The 20,203-nt window shown below is 39.5% G+C and overlaps 1 protein-coding gene across 1 annotated transcript in view; it reads right to left on the bottom strand.

The window, feature by feature from the left end:
* Positions 1–20,203, bottom strand: part of LOC138972510 (uncharacterized) — a 323,114-nt gene that overhangs the window by 120,428 nt on the left and 182,483 nt on the right. The window lies entirely within an intron of this gene.

The following is a 20,203-nucleotide window of genomic DNA, read 5'->3' as shown; positions in this document are numbered from 1 at the left end:
TTTTTAGAGTAAACACAACATATCTATATATTTTTTGAATTCAGGAGAAGATGAGGAATGCAATGCAATTAATTTTTAATCGGCTTCTGAAATTCGATTTAATGACAACTTTAATGAGCACACTACTTAACTGCTTTTTAAGCTTACGAGCTGAAATGCAATCCCATAGTCCAGACTTCGTCGAAGAATTCTTTACCGAAATAACAATCATTTTGGTTGAAAAATGAGAGTGGTCACAAAAAAACTAATCCAAAAAAATCTATCCAAAAACTGAGAGAAAAAAAACCCGCCTGGGGATATCATACCCAGGAACTCACATGTGAAGGTCCATGAAGATCGGTCCAGTGATTTTCTCGGAATAACTTCATACACACATACACACACACACACACACACAAACATACGTACATACATACATACACCACGACCCTCATCTCGATTCTCCCTCATTTCGATTCCCCCTTAAAACATTTAGTCAAAACGTGACTAAATGTAAAAAAAAAAAAAAAAAAAAGAATACAGCGTGGATTTTGCCTGTCAACTTAACTCAGCTTTGTACTCCAACTAAAGCATTCATTCGCACTGTCTACACCGTTAAAAGGCACTCAACTGAACAATCTGTCACACTTTTTCGATCAAAGGTTTCATTTCCAATGGGTCAGGCGAACGCCGCTTAAAGAAGGGTACCCCAATAATCAACCTTTCATAAACAAACTAATTTCATAATTTATAAGCTTCCGGACTAAGTCAAAGCAAGTTAATTAATTTGTTTAAAAAATAAAGCTTCATGGAGATCTGTCTAGTAGTTTTCTGGGAAACGAACAGACACAGAAACAGAGAGCCAGCCAGCCAGCCGGACAGATAGACACACAGACACACACATACATACACAGACACACACATACACACATTCACACACACACACATGCACAAACACACACACACACACACACACACACACACACACACACACACATGTACACACACATACATACACACAGAGACAGACACACACACCCCACACACACACACACATACACATTTACACACACACACATGCACACACGTATCCACATAATCCACATAGGTATGATCCAAACAAAATTATGAAATGTGATGTTCGCGGAGACTATTTGGTGTATCTGGCCAAAATCACAGCAATCAGTAATCTCCTCTCCTACTGCATGGATGCAAAGTCGCGAGTGCCTTAGCCAATCGCAAAACGGATTTAGATAGCCTTTTGGGGAGTTGCTGTTGAGCTCTGATTTTACAGCTTTTTTGAGGTGCTGGATGCAAGTTCTTGTCATAAAGTCCGATTTTTAAAGAGAGAATAACAAGAAATCACACGGGGTAAAATCGCGGCTGAAGATTTGGATCTTTTGGACTTCTCAGAAGTGAGTTACGGACCTTATTTTGTGAGGTACGTTCTAGGTTTCGTTGTTTTGGAACTGCTTAATCCACTCGAGAGTAAGTTTTGATCATAAGGTTTCGGCTTAGTATGTGACAGTGACAGTACTGTTAGCAGACAAAATATCGACAGCAACAGGACCTTTGTGGGCTAACAATACAGCGAGTAGTCCTGTTTCTGCCTTGAAAACCCAGTTTGCAAATGTTGTGTGTCTGATCATTTTGGTCCAGGCTCGTTTTCTTTTTGCGTTGTCTGGCGATAATGTAGTAGGAAACCAAAGAGTCATATTCAGTGACTACATTCATCACACGTTTGGGTCTATTTGGTTCAAAACGGTTAAGCAGATCGCTAAGCAATCTTCCGTTCCCAGGTCAGCCTCTGAGACACTAATTCTGTAGCCAGCTTTTGAAACTGAAGATCATTGTGTAGAATTCTCTGGACTGTTCCATATGAAAGTTCAAGTCGTGCGCGTGATTTTTGTATGTACACGTGTCAATCTTAGTTCTAAAGTTTTGACACAGCAGTGACATTACTGTCGTTTGAAGCGCTCTTCGAAAGACTTTGTGGCTTGTCAGAGCTGCTCCCCTTTTCCAAATGTTTGATTCCCGTATATTGCTTTTTTGATAGATACGTGGGGGAATTCGGGGGTTGTGATTGGATAGTCTCGCACTTAACTCCAGCCTATGCATGACGATTTCACCAAGTGGCAAGTTGTAGGTTAAAATGGTCTGACTCTTGCGTACTGTCAAAACAATCCGAATCCGGGGCTAGAAATTGAGTGGTTGCCAAACTAACCTGATTTAAGCCCTCTAGATTGTTACATTTGGGGTTGTTTGAATGCCTAGTATAATATAACCAACCTAAAGCCTTTATTTTATATATGCTGCGTGCAGTGAATTGTGTTACACTAGAAAGGTGTGTCTCCCGCAGTCAACACTGATTGTCTTGCTGGCAACTGACACGTTTTAACCTTATGACGACACAAAAGTCTGTTGATATTTTTTTGGAACTATTTTGTGCTCTGTGTGTCTTTTTCCGCAGAGTCATCGGCATAAACATCGCTCCTAACACCACTTACTGATATGTGTATTGGCAAATCATTAATATGCAAACAGAACAAGAGGCTTCTTCACAGCTTTTTCAGTTGACAATTTACAGTTTAAAGAAATGAACTGTGATATATAACAAAACTAAATATGATTCCAAAAGGGTACACGCTGAATCATTTCTCACGTACAACTGTAATTTCTCTAATAAAATGGAATGGTCTACAAGGTCAAATGTTTTTTTTTTAAATCAAGGCAAACAGCACCGCTGATTTCAGAACGATTCATTGCAGACAACCAAGAGTCACAAAGTGTGGTAAGGGCACTGTGACAAGAACAATTTGACCGAAAACCTGATTGAAATTCATGAAAAAGGCTTCTGTTTGTGAATCTGTTTTTCTCATTGTCTGGACAAAAATGGGTCTGAAATTGTTATTGTCGAATAAGTCACCACGTTTAAACTTGCGCTTAAAGCCATATGTACTCGATGACTATACACGCTAATTGCTTTACCAACAGCTGGAGACATGCTAAATTAAGTTCCCTGCAAGATATTGTGGTCTAGGACCCCTTAAATGTTGAGATATTTGAATTGTTATTTTGATCTAGATCGTCCTATTTATAGATTTGCCAACAGAGGGAACGTTGACGCAAGGGAAATAACTCCGCGTCTTTGTTGACATCCTCACTTTTTCAGAGGCTAGAACAAGCTGTAATGCATGTATATGGTCCGCGCATGGCGACATATCGTCATTACATGGTCTTATGGTGCCTTTGACATCGATTATGGGCAAACTACACTTTGTAAACACGGGAGCGCGTACATATGCCTTTAAGTTATTATTAACAGCAATTGAGTTTTCAGCTGTAGCAATAGGGTCCGATATTTAGACGAGACAAGTATAATGCCAGCGAGTCGAAGACGAGTCGCATTATACTTGTTCGAGTCTAAATATCGGACCCTATATTGCTACGCTGAAAACACAACAACGTTTATATTGCTATTCTGACATGATGTTCTGTGTTAAAATCATGTTTTTGTCAACAACAACTACCAGAATGGTCCATTTCGTCGAATGCAGACGACGGTTTAGTGCGCAGATCCCTTTGCGCATGTATTCACGGAATTCACCGAACATTGAAAAACCTACGGACATGTATACGGAGAGGACTCGAGATAATCGGATGTCTGGCATTACGTTAATATGCCAGGATTCCTATGACGTCACGTATCATGCTTTCTTACGTATATTCAATGTTTTACAGTCTGACTTCTGTTGAGGATTCGCGTGATGAAGACTGCGGTAAATCTGTAGATGATAAGAGAACAAGGATTGTCTCAGAAGAAATTCAACGACTGAATGTTTCAGACCGGTAACTTCATTTCAACATTGCACTATACAATGGACGTTCCATGTAGACAGGCGAGTTTGCTGATTATGTGCTAAACATTGAAAAGACTGTCTGCTAGAATCAGAGATAGGTCGCTTCAGATTGCAGCTTCTTGATTTTTACAAGGTTTGTTGCCTGTTGAAAAACTGGATTTTACACGTAATGTATTTCATGTTCGGTAAGCAAAGAACAAATCAAATGGCATCATCTGTCGACCAGTCACAGAAACAAACCTGGTGAGGTATGCATGTACTTCATACTTGTCGAAGAAACCAAAACCTTGCGTCGAAAAATTACCAACTTGTGTAGCGTTATCCTTTGATGATCGAAGTAGGGATGTGTGAGACCATCCAATCACAGCCCCCGAATTCTCCTACGTGTCTATCAGACTAGCTATATACGCTGCGTGCAGCTGCAAAAAATGCGCGGAGTGTAAAAACGTTCTGCGTGCAGTGAATTTCACTGTGACGGTTTTGCTTTGAACAGTAGAAAGATGTGTCTCCCGCAGTACGCGTTGATTGGCTGGCTAGCAATGACGCATTCGAATGACACGTTTTAACCTTATGACGACAACACAAATCTGATCCAATTTCTTCGAAAATGGGTTCCAGTCTGGATCTCTGGCACCATGTCGTGCTCTGTGTTATCATTTATCCAAAACCATGTCTGATTACCCAAATGTGGCGCAACAAAGAGAAATTCGTTCTGGGACTGAGTGAATTGAGTTGCGGTTGCCGTTCCTTAAGCCTGTTCTTAATATACGCTGCGTGCAGTGATTTTCACTGTGCAGGTTTTGCTTTGCGCAGTAGAAAGGTGTGTCCCGCGTAGTAGACGCGGATTGGCTGGCTGGCAAAGACGCATTGACATGACTCGTTACTTTATGACGACATCACAAATTTGACGATATTTCTTCGAAACTGGCTTCCAGTCTGGATCTCTGGATTACGCAAAATGTGGCGCACCAGGGAGAAATTTGTTCTGGGGTAAAGGGAATAGAGTTGCGGCTGCCGTTACTTTCAGTAATCGAACTAAACGTTGCGCACAGCCTTATATTCGACTATTCACGATTTTTGTGATAGACCTTTTTGAGCTCATGGGGGCTTCCATTTTGTTTTTCCTGCTGCATAGTTTCCGGTTTAACATATCTTCCGGTTATTTATTAAGACTTCGGTACTTCACTGCCTACGATGTAGGGGAAGGGCTCCTAATATGGACCGCTTTTTGTTTCATGCTGATAACTAGCTTGTTTTCTTGTGAAGAAGTTTCATTTTGTGTTTGGTAGTCCTTCTCTCTTAGCTAGGTTAACCGTTAGGCCTAATTAGAGTAAAATAGCTTTGATAGACATTCAGCAAAAATTAAATACAGAAAAAAATCACAAATGGTCCAAATTAGGAGCCTAGGCGCCCAATATGGACCAGTGAAGAGGCCTCTATGAATCTCTGTAAAAAGCACCCTATACTTTAACAAAACATGATACAACTTAGTGTGCAAGTCAAACCAATTAAAATAAGCTTTAGATTTATCTGTTTCGGGTTGATGAGAAAATTATTTGAAGCACACCAGGAAACTAAAGAAGCTTATCAAAAACAGAGTGAAAATAATACGTGAAATGTTCAACTACCACGAAAAGAAGACTATTTGTTGTATTATTTTGAAAGCTCTAGGGCTAGATATTGCTTTTTTTTCTGCAGGCTTCTTAATGAATAAATGAAACCAGCCTTTAGCTCTGATTTTATTCTATGTGTTGAAGGTGGTCCATATCAGGGGACACACACATACTTTGAGATTTTGCTAAAATTGTGTTTTGTTTGCTGTAGAAATTCGGGATCAACACTGCTAAACTGTAACAAATACGGTATTAGCTGTCATATATAGCAAGTTTTGTGTGATAAAAGTATTGGCTGTGGACAGAAACGAGTCCGTTTTAGGCGGCACTTTTTTTTTCAACAGTTTTTTTTTATTCAGGCAAACACAGATTTACAATGACAAATTAAAAGCATTGATACTTATACTGATAGTAAATTGCAGCAGTAACAGAGTTAAACACATACGACAAGCTACATGGCAGTTGGTATTGTTATATGTTCAAAGCATACATATCCCGAAAATCAGAAATGCATTAACGGCTATTGTAATAGCAAATCACAACATCACCAGTCGTCATCAAACTGTTATTAGCTGTTGGTACGGGTTCCATTTTTTAATAAACTGAATTTGTTTCATGAGGATATTGTGAGCATATTTATCAATTTGATATAAGTTACATAGTTCTCTTAAAAACATTTGCATGCGAGGACGAATTTTGTTCATTCTACATTTGTATACAAAAAACTTTGCTGTTAATAAAATATAGTCAAAACCAGCGTCTGTTTTAATGTGGTTTTCATGGTTCAATAATATCAGTGTTGGTGTTAGTCTGAGTCTGTCACAGTTAAAAAAAAAATTTCAGACATTTTTCAAACTCAGACCAAAAACCCTGGACATGTTCACATTGCTACAAGTAGTGGTAAACTGTATCTTTTTCCAGTTCACAAAAATTGCACACATTACTTGTGACTACACCCATGTCCTTCAATATTGAATTATTCACGAGAACCCTATTATTTATTTTAATTTGGAACCATTGATATTTCACATCTTGTATTTTCTTTGTTTTATGGAAAATTTTATCCCAGTTAATTTCAGTGCCAAGGAGGTTTTCCCAACTTTTACATGCCTTTGAGACACTTTTAACAGCCTTTCTAATAAGATGATCGTAAAATATTTTTGCTCCTTTTCCACCAGATAAAAAAAAAGAGAAAATGCCGTGTTATTGTTAATTGATTTTGTTGATTCAATAACAATTTTATTTTTCCGTATATAACTTTTGATCGTGCTGATACAACCATAATACACCAGAAAGGATGTCTCAACTTGTATTTTTTCTTTAAATTCGTTAAAACTTGGAAACTCTCCATTCTCTTTTGTAAATCTTTGACATATTGTATACCATTTTCAGTCCAATTTACAAAATTAAACACTTTAGTATTAATCTTGAATTTGGTATTGAGGAAAAGTGGTTCTGTCAACAGTTCTTCGGATGTATTGATCTCTATTTTCAAGTGGATTTCTTCATAGGCTTCAAATACATTTTTCCAAAACAGATTTACTCTACAGTCGTTTGCCTCCAAACTTTGATGCTTCTGTTAATTTTGGACATCTTCTTAATAGTATTGCTTTCCATTTGGGATTATATGTGGTGTTCAGAACTTTCTTCATCCAGTTAAGTTTCAAAGAAAAGATATAAGCCTTAATGAACGGAATATTTATACCTCCTTCTTCTATCTTGTGGATAGCCATTGTTCTTTTTATGTTGTCTCTTTTTTTTTATCCCATACAAATTCAAAGCACATTTGTTGTAGTTGTCTTATGTGTGCATCTGGTGGGTTTGGAAGCATGATCCACAAATAAACAAGTTTGGACAATACAAGTGATTTCAAGACTGCTACTCTTCCTACCGGTGTTGTTGACCGTTTTGACCATACGTTAAATAACTGTTTTGCTTCATTGAACTTATCATTTATGTTCATCTCTGCCATATTGACAAATCATTGTTAAACCAGAGCCCCAGTATTTTAAATTTGTTAGGATTCCAACACATGTTCAGGTGTGTGAGAAACACTACTTCACTATTTTTTTTTCTCCCAAGCCAAACATTGCATGTTTTATCATAATTAAGTTTTAACCCTGACAAATTCTTGAATAATTCTAACTCTTGAAACAGTGTTTCAAAAGATACTTTTTCTCCATCAAGTGAAAAGTATGTGTCATCCGCAAATTGACTAATTTTACACTCCGTATTTTCTGTTATTTCTATTCCCTTTATCTGATTGTTTTCCCTAATTCTACATGCTAACAATTCTGTACACAGAATAAATAAATAGGGTGAGACTGGATCTCCTTGACGACAACCTCGTGTAATTGGAAAGCTTGTGGATATTATACCGTTCACTACAACCGATGTCGTCGCGATATAACCTTCGTGGTTGAAAACGACGTTAAACACCAAATAAAGAAAGTACAACCGATGACTTTATATTTTTATAAAAAGCTGATACCCATTGGCAAATTCCTTCTCCAAACCCGAAGTGTGTGTGTATGTGTGTGTGTATTTGTATGTGTGTGTGTGTGTGGGGGGTGAATGTCGGTAAAGAAGGGGGGGGGGATTTCTTTGCTGTGAACGTGTCTTTGCGTGTGTGTGTGCGTTCATGCATTTGTGTGTTTGTGAGGGCGGGGGAGCGCTTTGGCGGGAGGAAGGGGTTGGGTGCTTAGTTGGGTGCTTATGCTTACACTGTAATATAATATTATTCAAAAGTACTTGCCTTCCCAATGTGAGGATATTTGGGTTTGTGTGTACGTGTCTTCGCGTGCTTGATTTTGTGTCTGTCTCTAGCGTGAGAGACCCGGCTTCGCCCGGGCTCTTCTGTCTGTCTATGGCTGTCTGTGTGCGTCTCTCAAACACACACACACACACACACACACACACACACACACACACACACACACACACACACACACACACACACACACACACACACACACACACACACGCAGGCTTGTCGGTTTCTTGTCTTGCTTGACGCTGGTCCGCAGTTTCGGCCGATCTGGCCCTGGCCTTTGCTCTTTTGTCGGTTTCTTGTCTGTCTTGACGCTGGTCCGCAGTTTCGGCCGATCTGGCTCTGGCCATCTCAAGCCGCTTTTTTGCTAGCTTGCTTCTTTCTGATTGCTTCTTTTTAGAAGGCATTTTGATAACTGAGTATCAACAACAATTTGTGCAATGAGCATTGAAGTTCATTTCGCACATATATTGAAACACCTGGCTTTCACTCGTTTATATACTCTCATATACTCGTTTATATACGTGTTGTGTACTTGTTTGTGTGTGCGTTGTGCACTTGTTTGTGTGTGCGTTGTACACTTGTTTGTGTGTGGGTTGTGCACTTGTTTGTGTGTGCGTTGTGCACTTGTTTGTGTGTGCGTTGTGCACTTGTTGGTGTGTGCGTTGTGCACTTGGTGTGTGTGTTGTGCACTTGTTTGTGTGTGCGTTGTGCACTGTTTGTGTGTGCGTTGTGCACTTGTTGGTGTGTGCGTTGTGCACTTGGTGTGTGTGTTGTGCACTTGTTTGTGTGTGCGTTGTGCACTTGTTTGTGTGTGCGTTGTGCACTTGTTTGTGTGTGCGTTGTGCACTTGTTTGTGTGTGCGTTGTGCACTTGTTTGTGTGTGCGTTGTGCACTTGTTCTTGTGTGCGTTGTGCACTGTTTGTGTGTGCGTTGTGCACTTGTTTGTGTGTGCGCTGTGCACTTGTTTGTGTGTGCGCTGTGCACTTGTTTGTGTGTGCGTTGTGCACTGTTTGTGTGTGCGTTGTGCACTTGTTCGTGTGTGCGTTGTGCACTTGTTTGTGTGTGCGTTGTGCACTTGTTTGTGTGTGCGTTGTGCACTTGTTTGTGTGTGCGTTGTGCACTTGTTCTTGTGTGCGTTGTGCACTTGTTTGTATGTGCCTTGTGCACTTGTTTGTGTGTGCGTTGTGCACTTGTTTGTGTGTGCGTTGTGCACTTGTTTGTGTGTGCGTTGTGCACTGTTTGTGTGTGCGTTGTGCACTGTTTGTGTGTGCGTTGTGCACTTGTTCGTGTGTGCGTTGTGCACTTGTTTGTGTGTGCGTTGTGCACTTGTTTGTATGTGCGTTGTGCACTTGTTTGTGTGTGGGTTGTGCACTTGTTTGTGTGTGCGTTGTGCACTGTTCGTGTGTGCGTTGTGCACTTGTTTGTGTGTGCGTTGTGCACTGTTCGTGTGTGCGTTGTGCACTTGTTTGTGTGTGCGTTGTGCACTGTTTGTGTTGGCGTTGTGCACTTGTTCGTGTGTGCGTTGTGCACTTGTTTGTGTGTGCGTTGTGCACTGATTGTGTGTGCGTTGTGCACTTGTTTGTGTGTGCGTTGTGCACTTGTTTGTGTGTGCGTTGTGCACTTGTTTGTGTGTGCGTTGTGCACTTGTTTGTGTGTGCGTTGTGCACTGTTTGTGTGTGCGTTGTGCACTTGTTTGTGTGTGCGTTGTGCACTTGTTTGTGTTTGCGTTGTGCACTTGTTTGTGTGTGCGTTGTGCACTTGTTTGTGTGTGCGTTGTGCACTTGTTTGTGTGTTTGTTGTGCACTTGTTTGTGTGTGCGTTGTGCACTTGTTCTTGTGTGCGTTGTGCACTGTTTGTGTGTGCGTTGTGCACTTGTTTGTGTGTGCGCTGTGCACTTGTTTGTGTGTGCGCTGTGCACTTGTTTGTGTGTGCGTTGTGCACTGTTTGTGTGTGCGTTGTGCACTTGTTCGTGTGTGCGTTGTGCACTTGTTTGTGTGTGCGTTGTGCACTTGTTTGTGTGTGCGTTGTGCACTTGTTTGTGTGTGCGTTGTGCACTTGTTCTTGTGTGCGTTGTGCACTTGTTTGTGTGTGCGTTGTGCACTGATTGTGTGTGCGTTGTGCACTTGTTTGTGTGTGCGTTGTGCACTTGTTTGTGTGTGCGTTGTGCACTTGTTTGTGTGTGCGTTGTGCACTGTTTGTGTGTGCGTTGTGCACTGTTTGTGTGTGCGTTGTGCACTGTTTGTGTGTGCGTTGTGCACTTGTTTGTGTGTGCGTTGTGCACTTGTTTGTATGTGCGTTGTCTTGCGGCGATGTCCCGATCATTACGAATTATTGGCGAATTCTATTCGCAAGGAAAATTCGGCACAGTGTAAGGGCAGTATTACGAACAATACAAATTGCATAATCGCTTTATTCATAAACTGTATTGCAAGCACTCGCAACACTCACAAGGCCACTCGCAACGTTCGTAATACATCCGCAAGAAACTCGTATTTGGATTTGTATGCATTCGCAATGATCGGTAGAAATTTGCAAGCACTCGCAATCATTCGTAAGACATTCGCAAGGATTTGTAAGGCTTCGAACATTTAATATATTTTCCTGTCTATTCGTCTCTTTGTTTGCCGAATACATCATGTTCATTCAGCATGTATATGTAAGACAGGAATAAGTTGTTATGGATTTGTATGTTAATCAAAAAAAGGTATGACGGATCTTAAACATCTTTCCGGAACACATTGCATTGAATCTCAACAAACACATGCAGCAATCCAAAATTTAACTCAATGTACGGCTAATGCGCAGACATAATATCCTGAAAGTTTCAAAGAAAACCAGGTTATTGCTGAAATACAGAACTTTTTGTCATGGTTGCCTTAAATATTAACGCAAAACCTCCCGGTAAAAAAACGCCAATGCGATCGATACCTACATCGGTAAGATGAGAATTACACCAACAATACGAAAGCTGAACAAAACAACCTGTTCTAGGTTCTTTCTCTCTCTCTCTCTCTCTCTCTCTCTCTCTCTCTCTCTCTCTCTCTCTCTCTCTCTCTCTCTCTCTCTCTCTCTCTCTCTCTCTCTTTCTCTCTCTCTCTCTCATCATCATCATCACTTGATCATCATCATCATCATCATCATCATCATCATCATCATCATCATCATCATCATTTACACCATATAATCATTATTAGCATTAGTGTAAACGTTGGTATCGTGTGAATTTTACCGTCGATCACTTTACATGTGTAACCTCAATTAACATGTTGCATGTTTCGCTTTCGATTTGTATGTTGCTTACTTTGTCATTTTATTGTTTATGTTTATTTGCTTGTTTGCTTACTTGTCGATTGTTTGCTGGTTCGTTCGTTTACTTTGTTTATTTATCATGCTGCTTTACTTGTTTATCATTTATTAGACATTTGTATTAGAAGTAAGGAACGGTTGTAAGAAAAGGCGTGGCCTTAAACCTCTATCCTTGAAAAATAAAGTTCCATCTCTCTCTCTCTCTCTCTCTCTCTCTCTCTCTCTCTCTCTCTCTCTCTCTCTCTCTCTCTCTCTCTCTCTCTCTCTCTCTCTCTCTCTCTCTCTCTCTCTCTCCCAGCAGTGTGTTGTTCAAGTCCTAACTGGCTTTTGGAAGGTCATTGCAACCTAAGAAGGCTTCTTCTGACGTAGTATGTATGAGTAGAACAGCACCGGGTGGTCGTCATAGACTGTGATTGGACGACCAAATATATCACTTAAATAGCAACTGTTTGGGTTGTCTGGGGGAGGGGAGGGGGTGCTGGCGTCTGTGAAGTGCGGTTATTTCGACCGAGATCAAAACGTTCACCTTCACCGCCATTGGTTGTATTTTGCTTGTAGTTGCATATGCTTGCTTAACCAATGGGTGACGGGCCCTTTAAGTTTGTTTTGCATGAAGAGAAGCAGCCCCCATCCCCCCTCCCACCCTCTCTCTCTCTGTATGTTCTATGAAGACCTAGCTGGCTTTTGAAAGGTGATTGCTATCTGAGTAGGCGTCTGATCCCGTGATAGGTACAGTACAGAAGCTCAGAGTGCTCATAGTTGTTAACAGGAATTTGCAAGAAAAGGAATGTGGGTTAGACATGTAACTGACATACATAAATCGGCTTCCATGCGTATCCTTTTTATGGAGAACGTGTTTAAACCCGTGTGACAGACTTTACCCTCTCCCTGTCATGTTCTTGCAAGCTACATATCTGGTATTGAATGTGGTGCCTATCAATATTTGGTTTGTTTTTGTTTGCCATTGTACCTACCTCTCTCTTTCTCTCTCTCTCTCTCTCTCTCTCTCTCTCTCTCTCTCTCGCCCTCTTTCTATCTCTATCTATCTCTCTTTCTATCTTCCTCCCTCTCTCCTTTTCTCTCTCTCTTTCCATCTCTCTCTCTCTCTCTCTCTCTCTCTCTTTCTATCTCTCTTCCTCCCTCTCTCTTTTTATCTCTCTCTTTTTCTCTCTCTTTCCATCTCTCTCTTTCCATCTATCTCTCTCTCTTTCCATTACTCTCTTTCCATCTCTCTCTTTCCATCTCTCTCTCTGTCTCTCTCTCTCTCTCTCTCTCTCTGGTGATTACAACTAGACAAAAACACCAATTAAAACCCTTACAACTTCAACTGTCAATTGATTCAACTCAAGTGCAACAAGTTAAAGAGCATAAATTATTAGGGGTTACCGTTGATCAAGAATTGAAATGGCAAACTCACTTGAGTAAAATTTGCAAATTAGTATATAAAAATTTGTACTTATTGTCTAAATTAAGACATTATGCCGATGTGGAAGCACTCAAGTTGTTTTATTACGCTCACATAATGCCCCATATCAACTTTGCTTCAACACTTTGGGATAACTGCAGTGATGTTCATCTCAAACGACTCAATTCTCTTCATCGCCGTGCTGCAAAACTAATTCTGCATGAGTCAAATAAGCCAACAGATGATAAATTAAAGCTCCTTAATTTCCTTCCCTTGAAAGATCAGTTGACGCTAAACAAAGCTGTCTTTATGTACAAAGTAATTAACAATAATGTTCCTGGATATTTAAAATCACATTTCAGACATGCCACAAAAAGATATGGGTCCCAGAACCTGATTCCCCCCATCCCTCGTCTAGACTTGTATAAGTCAAGTTTAGCCTTCTCAGGAGCGTCTCTATGGAATTCCATACCCCTACCCCTCCGAAATGCCTCTTCTGTGAAAACGTTTAGGCGCCAGTTTCATTCCCGCTTAATGGGTAAATAGAACACTTTTCATGTCCGATATTTTAGTGTTTTTTATATTTAGTCAAGTTTTGACTAAATATTTTAACATCGAGGGGGAATCGAAACGAGGGTCGTGGTGTATGTGCGTGTGTCTGTCTGTCTGTCTGTCTGTCTGTGTGTGTGTGTGTAGAGCGATTCAGACTAAACTACTGGACCGATCTTTATGAAATTTGACATGAGAGTTCCTGGGTATGAAATCCCCGAATGTTTTTTTCATTTTTTTGATAAATGTCTTTGATGACGTCATATCCGGCTTTTCGTGAAAGTTGAGGCGGCACTGTCACGCCCTCATTTTTCAACCAAATTGGTTGACATTTTGGTCAAGTAATCTTCGACAAAGCCCGGACTTCGGTATTGCATTTCAGCTTGGTGGCTTAAAAATTAATTAATGACTTTGGTCATTAAAAATCTGAAAATTGTAAAAAAAAATAAAAATTTATAAAACGATCCAAATTTACGTTCATCTTATTCTCCATCATTTTCTCATTCCAAAAACATATAAATATGTTATATTTGGATTAAAAACAAGCTCTGAAAATTAAATATATAAAAAATATTATCAAAATTAAATTGTCGAAATCAATTTAAAAACACTTTCATCTTATTGCTTGTCGGTTCCTGATTCCAAAAACATATAGATATGATATGTTTGGATTAAAAACACGCTCAGAAAGTTAAAACAAAGAGAGGTACAGAAAAGCGTGCTATCCTTCTTAGCGCAACTACTACCCCGCTCTTCTTGTCAATTTCACTGCCTTTGCCATGAGCGGTGGACTGACGATGCTACGAGTATACGGTCTTGCTGAAAAATGGCATTGCGTTCAGTTTCATTCTGTGAGTTCGACAGCTACTTGACTAAATATTGTATTTTCGCCTTACGCGACTTGTTACATTTAGTCAAGTTATGTTTGTATTTTGATTTGTTCTTTATGTGTATGTATTGATAATGATATACATGCGAATGATTGGGACAATTCCTCCCCACATTTGTTTTTTCCCTTTTGTTATTAGTTGTTTTGGATGTTTATATGCAATGCATTATTGCAACTATGCTGCAATTTCCACATTATATTGTTTTTCCCATTTTTGAATGTGTATACAAAACCATAACCCTTTTCTTATTACTATTTACATTATGTACGTCTGTAAGTAACAATAACCTTGTCAATTTTACTATCTATGTTATGTGCGTCTGTATTAAGTGTTTGTATAAGGGACAGGTTGTAAGATTAGGCTTTGCCTAAAACCTCTATCCTTTGGTAATAAAGTTCAGTTTCAGTTTCAGTTTCAGTTTCTCTCTCTCTCTCTCTCTCTCTCTCTCTCTCTCTCTCTCTCTCTCTCTCTCTCTCTCTCTCTCTCTCTCTCTCTCTCTCTCTCTCTCTCTCTGCATTATTCTGCTGGTAATACAAGATTGCAATCGTCTCACCTTGTGTCCTGGCGGGACAATATGAAACGGTTGGGAGCTGCGCTTTAGTTTCACGTGAATCAATACAGCAATTGTATAGCCTGTTGGAGTCGGGTAGCAGCAGGCCAAGTTTTTATTGCGAAAGGAATGTCATGTTACCCATAAAAAAACAGGTAAACAAATATATACATTGCCCCACTGTTAGTGTCCCGCTGCAATATAGTGTTTTTCGGAAACTAGGTGAGATAATACGTTATACTTGCCCATTCGTGTCACTTAGTCATGCACAGAAATGAACATATATATATATCTGTTTGAAATCTGATCCATGACCTGAATTCGTACTTTTCGAGAAAACAATATTAGACCAAGGGGTGTTCTCTGCTGCTGCATATGCATATGGCACGTCAACCAACCACGTTCTAGGATTACTGGTGCAAACTGCATATAAAGTACTTTCTTATCATTCCAAGTTTGTCTGGAGGCCATTCACAGAGTGTAAAGGGGTAATCCAATGCACTGATAGAAATAATTATATGCAATGTCGTCTCAAAGTATGTCAATGTCATCACGCAAAAACCACCGTACATTCCACACGAAGGCAACCAGGACCTTCGCTCCATTTTGCTTGTAACTGGAGCACATAAATACTTCACCGCTAGCATTGGATAATCCATTCTTATATCTGCGTACGTTTGCTCGACCAATGAGCTGAGGACTGTGTTGGTTTGTTTTGCATGCAATGTACTTGGCAATCTTTAGTCCGAGTGTTCTTGTTGTTGTTTGTGAACTTCTAAAATTGCTTGCTAAATTATTGATCTCACATGTGTGAAGTCTCCAACTGAGACTAAAGAATAAACAAGTCGCGTAAGGCGAAAATACAATATTTAGTCAAGTAGCTGTCGAACTCACAGAATGAAACTGAACGCAATGCCATTTTTCAGCAAGACCGTATACTCGTAGCATCGTCAGTCCACCGCTCATGGCAAAGGCAGTGAAATTGACAAGAAGAGCGGGGTAGTAGTTGCGCTAAGAAGGATAGCACGCTTTTCTGTACCTCTCTTTGTTTTAACTTTCTGAGCGTGTTTTCAATCCAAACATATCGTATCTATATGTTTTTGGAATCAGGAACCGACAAGGAATAAGATGAAAGTGTTTTTAAATTGATTTCGACAATTTAATTTTGATAATAATTTTTATATATTTAATTTTCAGAGCTTGTTTTTAATCCGAATATAACATATTTATATGTTTTTGGAATCAGCAAATAATGGAAAATAAGATGAACGTAAATTTGGATCGTTTTATAAATTTTTATTTTTTTTTACAATTTTCAGATTTTTAATGACCAAAGTCATTAATTAATTTTTAAGCCACCAAGCTGAAATGCAATACCGAAGTCCGGGCTTTGTCGAAGATTACTTGACCAAAATTTCAACCAATTTGGTTGAAAAATGAGGGCGTGACAGTGCCGCCTCAACTTTCACGAAAAGCCGGATATGACGTCATCAAAGACATTTATCAAAAAAATGAAAAAAACGTTCGGGGATTTCATACCCAGGAACTCTCATGTCAAATTTCATAAAGATCGGTCCAGCAGTTTAGTCTGAATCGCTCTACACACACACACACACAGACAGACACAGACAGACACACACACGCACATACACCACGATCCTCGTTTTGATTCCCCCTCGATGTTAAAATATTTAGTCAAAACTTGACTAAATATAAAAAATAAAAAAAGAATGGTAGGTTATTGCACGTTTTATTATTGACCAAAAAAGCCGTTACATTTACAGTGCGTCGACCCATTGGCCTTGTAAGTAGCCAGACAGACAAACACTTATTATACTAATAATAAACTTATTTTAAAATCGTCCATGAAACTCGCTCGCAAGATTCCGGCGATGCAAATCAGTGAGAATAAGTAAAGAAAAGGAACGTAGGTTCGCCTGCGTTGCTACGTCATAACCGTTCCGTTTGATGACATTCCCAAACACGAGACACTGTCTAAAAACACCAAACACAGAAACACCTAAATTTGGTATGTACTATGATTTTTCTCAGTCCTGTTGCACTCAAAGTAAACACGTACATGCATGTAGAAAAAACGCATTTACGCAATTTCGACTTTCTCGGGAACCAACACTGGGAGTGTTTTTAATGGGGTCAAACACTTACGGAACAGATGAACAATTGTTCTCAAGATCGTGTGGCTCGCTTGCAAAATGCCGGGGTTTTTTTCAGGCTGGCATTGTGCAAACAAGTAGGGTTTTTTTTAAAGAAAAGTGGAGAAACACCTGACACCTTTTGAGCCCTACAAACGGGGAGGGGTGGGGTGTCCATTTACATTCGTTAACACATTTTTAACACCCCGCACATTTGCAATGCAGGTCATAGTGCCATAAAAGGACATTTGGTTCGTCCTTGGGTCGTGTTTGGATATTCAAATAACGTTTTCGGAAATTCAATCGGATTGTATGAATAAAAGGGTCAACGACGAAAACGTAACAAGGTCAGTTTGACCTGCGTCGACGCACATGTTGTATTCATTGTGATTGCATTTTAAAGTGTACATAGCGACAACCACACAAATAAAAATAAAGTTCTATAAACAGGTGACGTACAAAAGTGCGTCTCTCCACGTAAACCGCTCGTGATCATTTCGGTTTCTTCCTGAGAAATCGTGTGCAGATTTATTCACCTACCAATCAATGCACCAGAGAGAGAGAGAGAGAGAGAGAAAGAGAGAAAAGGAGAGAGAGAGAGAGAGAGAGAGAGAGAGAGAGAGAGGGAGAAAGAGAGAGAGAAAGGAAGAGAGGGAGAGAGAGAAATAGAGAAAAAGAGAGAGAGAGAGGGAGAAAGAGAGAGAGAAAGGGAGACAGACAGACACAGAGAGAGAGAGACAGAGAGAGAGGGAGAAAGGGAGAGAGAAAGGGAGAGAGAAAGAGGGAGAGAGATAATTGAACTTTATTTAACAAGGATTAAGATTTAAGGCTACGCCTTTTCTTACAATCTGTCCTTGGGACGCACAGACACACAATGATAAAATTTTAAAATTTAAAATTAAAAAGTTAAAAAATTTACCAACAAAAGGAGGTCAGAAAACTTCAGCACGTGATGATAAAGATGACGATGATGACGATGGTGACGATGATGATGATGATGATGATGATGATGATGATGATGATGATGAAGATGATGATGAAGATGAGGCATGAAGAGCATACATATGTGGTTATTCATAAAATCAAATGCATACTATGCAAGTAATTATAAGTACAAGCTGGTAGCAATCGAACATGTAGCAATAGTACAACAAAAATATGTTCAGAATATACAATGCACAGCATATCTTTGGCGTAATACTAAGTGTGGTAAATCAAAACGCGTTAAACTACTCAGACATTAAGTGTTTTTTGACACATTTTTAAAAACTTTTTAATGACTTTAAGTGCTTAAAGGATGATGGAAGTGAATTCCAAACTGATGTACCCGAAAAAGCAAGACTGGTCTTATAAAGGTCAATTCGTGGAATCGGTGGGATCAAGTTGACCGACCCATATGTAAATCGGCACTTTACCGTAATACAATTTATGTATGAAAATGGCTTTGTTTAACTTGAGATGCTTTTCCAGTGGAAGAAAGTTAAGCATTTTTAATTTCATATCTGTTGGGGCATTATACTTTACGATGAGTTTAGCCGAGCGACGATAGAGAGAGTCTAACTTTTTCAAGTGGACATCACTGCTGCCATCCCAGAGCGTCGAAACATAATTGATGTGAGGCATTACATGAGCATGGTGGAACATTTCCAGAGTCCTTCTGTCCGTAAATTGCTTTAACTTGGATAGGAGGAAAACGTTCTTGGCTACTTTCTTGCAAATATGCTGTAATTGTGCCTGCCACTTGAATTCACAATCAATAATTACCCCTAAAACGCGATGCTGTTGAACTTGTTCAATTGATTGCGTACCAATAGTAAGATTTAGTTTGAGTGGAGAAATCTGGTGTTTTTGTCTGGTTGCAATTACCATACTTTTAGTTTTTATTGGATGGACAAGCATAGCATTGGCACTACACCAGTTATTTACATCGTTTAAAGCTGTTTGAAGGGAGGACTCTATTACTGGAACAGACTTTCCACTTGAATGAAGAGAAGAATCGTCAGCAAAAAAATCACTTCTTACATTACTATCAGAAATGTGCAGTGGCAGATCATTGATATACAGACAGAACAAGATCGGCCCAAGCACTGACCCTTGAGGCACCCCGCATTTCACAGTCTCCTCAGTAGATATTTTACAGTTTAGGGCAGTATATTGAGATCTGTCCTGTAAATAGGAAGCAAAAAGGTTACACTCTGAACTGTGTCTGATATACAACTGTAATGATCAACAAGATCAAACGCTTTTTTAAAGTCAAGAAACACAGCACCACTGATTTCAGATCGGTTTGTTGCAGACAACCAGGTGTCGCATAGCGTGGTAAGGGCGCTGTGACAAGAGTGATTTGTTCGAAAACCAGATTGAAATTGATGGAAAAGGTTTCTGCTTTCTATGTACGCGAGCAAATGTTTGTGAATATGTTTTTCCAATGGTTTGGATAAAATGGGTAATAAGGAAATGGGTCTAAAATTATTTGGGTCGGATAAATTTCCACCTTTATGGAGTGGAATTACTTTTGCTCTCTTTAATAAACTAGGTACAGTATTTTGCTTTATGCAGAGATTATACACATAGGTGAGTGGCTCCACAATATATGGTAGAGCTAATTTGACCAAGTAAGCAGGAATCTTGTCAGGACCCATGGATTTTTTTATTTTCAAGGCCTTCTAGCGCCTTACCTACCTCATGCACTGCCATGTCTGGAATAGTAAAAAAATCGTCTGGTTTACATTTGTCATTACAAAAATCATGTAATTTTGAGAGAGAGACTTCAAAATCAGAATCAGGACTGTCGCATTTTGCAGATTCATTTAGCCTATTGGCAAGGGACAAAAATGGTTATTAAAATCTTTAGGGGAGATGGTTGGGGCAGACCGATTTGAGTTCTGTTTAGATTTACCTAATATGTTATTAACAGCACGCCAAACAGCATGTTGCAAAATCTTTCTTGTCCTCGATTAATTTATTAAAATAATTTGCTTTTGCTTGACGTGTTAATTCTGTCACTTTATTCCTTTGTTTCTTAAAGTCAGACTTCATGTTGTTTGCTTTGTAAAAATTACGCAGGGACATGGCTTCAATAATCTGTTCCGTCAACCATGGGGGAAGAGATGGATATTTCACTC

This window comes from Littorina saxatilis, linkage group LG8, assembly GCF_037325665.1.
Source record: "Littorina saxatilis isolate snail1 linkage group LG8, US_GU_Lsax_2.0, whole genome shotgun sequence".
Classification (NCBI taxonomy): domain Eukaryota; kingdom Metazoa; phylum Mollusca; class Gastropoda; order Littorinimorpha; family Littorinidae; genus Littorina; species Littorina saxatilis.
Note: the sequence above shows the minus strand (reverse complement) of the source record. Positions and strands in the feature narration are given on the sequence as shown.